Below are 2,725 nucleotides of genomic sequence, written 5' to 3'. Positions count from 1 at the left end.
TTGAAGGCTGATTTACATAGGAGAGTCCCTAACTAAGGAAACTGCCAGAAAAAATGAATATCTGAGAAGAATGTTTCCAGAGCAAACAGATGCCATCACCTGCAAGCCTTAGCTACTTATTAAGTCATAAAGTAAACAGAAAAGGATGGATGACATTAAATATAGAGCAGTGTTTTAAAAGAATTTGTTGCAACACACAACTGCCATATTACTCAAAAGTTTACAGAAAACAAACTGATACCTCATTTATTTATTTACCCATTTATGTTGTTATTTTATTTTATGTGTATGAGTGTTTTTAATTCTCTTGTTCTGGTTTTTTTTTTTTTTTTTTTTTTTTTTTTTTGCTTTTCTTTTGGTTTTGTTTTGACTCATTGTCTCACTATATAGTGCTGGCTTGCCTCTACCTCTATATGGATACCAGTCTGTTCTCACACTCAAAGAGACGTGCTTGACTTTGCCTTCAAAACTACTGGGATTAAAGGAATAAAGTACATCTGACTGTGTGTATGAGTGTTTTGTTTGAATGTAAGTGCAGAGCCTATGGAGACCAAAAAAGGCTTTGGTATCCCCTTGAACTGGAGTTATAGATGGCTGTAATCTTTCATATGGTGGCTAGAAGGTGAAACTAATTTCTCTGTAAGAGCAGCAAGTACTCTTTGTTTTGGAGGGGGAGGGGAGGGTACGGCCCTCCCTGGCCAGTAGGTGGCGCGCATGCCTAGCAGCAAGTACTCTTAACCTCTAAGACATCTCTCCAGCCTACTAATTCATATTTCTAGCAAGTCACCTGCTGCATAGATGCTGTTTTTGACTACTGGACTGTTTTTAAAAATAGTTTATTTTTCTTATGATTTCATATACAGTTACTGAACGGCAGGCTTTCCCATGGGATTTGAGAGAAATGGAAAATGTGACATCCACCAGCAAATGGAGACGGATGCACAAAAAAGGTGATGATTTTTAGATCACCGGTGTGGTGTTGCACTCATAACGGGGTATCAGCACCACATTCCTCAGGAGCAGGGACAGGTAGATCTCGGGAGCATATGCTTAGGCAGCCTATTCCTTCATTGACTTTCCTCTCTAGCCAAGAAATCTGTCTTGCTAGGTTTATAATTGCACTGCCACATTACCTGCAAAATGGCAGCCAAGTTAAGAGATGTGAGGAGGATGAGCTTTCTTCATAGCTGTGCTAAGGAGATTCATGTCCCTGCTTGGTGTTTCCAGGATGCTTCAGGTTATGACTTCTGTCGTTTATCTGGTCTTCACTCAAATTATTGTCTCCAAAAGTAGAGGTCCTCTCACTGCCAAGTACTCATTAATAACCTTAAGTATCTTTTTCCTCTAAATATTATTTTCTACCACTATCAAATTTGGTCAAGCTCCTAATGAAATGCTATTCTCAGTGGCTAAGATTAACAAAGGGAGAACTCAACAGAGTTAGAAAAAAAGCCTGTAGAAATAAAAGGAGAAGCTTTTCCTAGGAAACTGTAACCACAATGGAATTAAAGGTGTCTGTACTTCTTGGCTTAGACATCAGAGTGCTGAAGCAAGAAGAGCCTCTGTGAAGAAGTCAGAGAAGGTGAAGTAGATGCACATGCAGTTCTATAAAGACGGCCAGTGAGCACGCAAGCGATATCAAAGAATAGCAGTCATGTGGAAATAGGCCAGGTTACATGGCTGCCGAGGAAGTGAAGGGGATTGTAACAACTGGAGATTGGTTTTCAACAGGTTAAGTAAGAAGATTAATATGCAAATGTGAGGGCATGGACTTCTGTGCTAAGAAAAAGGATTTAAATATTTGAAAATGAATGTCAAGAAAAGGGTCTCTGTGAAGATTAAAGAAGTCCATAGATAATGTCTCCTAGTGTATAATGGAGTCATCCCTTCAATCATGAGAATATTTTAAAGCTATTTATTGATTTCAGAATTTTGTACTACAGATTTTAACAATAATAAAGTTCCCTTCTCCATTTCCACCTCTACCATACTCCCACAACCCCTGCCAACTTCATTTTCTCTATTATTATTTGCCTTTTTTAAAAGGACTATTGAGTCTAATATGTGTTTTCCAAGTACTCTTGGATGGGGCCTATCCCTTGGAGTCTGCTCATCCTACCAGGTGTCATGCCAGTAAGGAAAAGTAGCTCACCATCTCCCAACATGTATCAATTAGCAATAGCTCCTCAGTTAGGGATGTGATTTCTTGGCAACCTCCCTATTCATGCTGGGTCCCTGCCTACCTTGTGTTTGCACAGGTCTCACTCATGCTGTCAAAAAACTTTGGGTTGATAAGGGTAACTACCTTGTGGTATCCAGACAAAACAGTTTCCTTATATTCATCAACTACCTCTGGTCTATCCATTGGAGTCTAGTTAACATACAGAGTCCCATGCTTGAAAGAGACTGTTTCTGCCTCTTCTCACAGTCAATATTTATGCTATTAAGTAACTCTTAATGACTTATTTTTATACCTGTAGATTAATTCATTTCTAAACTCTCACCAGAGCTTTCATTGCACAACAATTGTTGAATATCATAGGAACATGCAAGCGGCAAACATGCAGAGAACAAGAGGATGCAGAGTGTTTATCACTGAGCAAAGAATCTATATCGCACTTCTACTCCCAAAGCTCAGGGATCATTACAAAGAGGGCACAAAAAGATCTTAAGAACCAGAAGTGTTGGATGGTCACAAGAAAAAATTTTCTAGATAGCTGGTCAG

The sequence above is a fragment of the Nannospalax galili genome, unplaced genomic scaffold, assembly GCF_000622305.1.
Source record: "Nannospalax galili isolate Female #2095 unplaced genomic scaffold, S.galili_v1.0 scaffold4340, whole genome shotgun sequence".
Lineage (NCBI taxonomy): Eukaryota > Metazoa > Chordata > Mammalia > Rodentia > Spalacidae > Nannospalax > Nannospalax galili.
Note: the sequence above shows the minus strand (reverse complement) of the source record.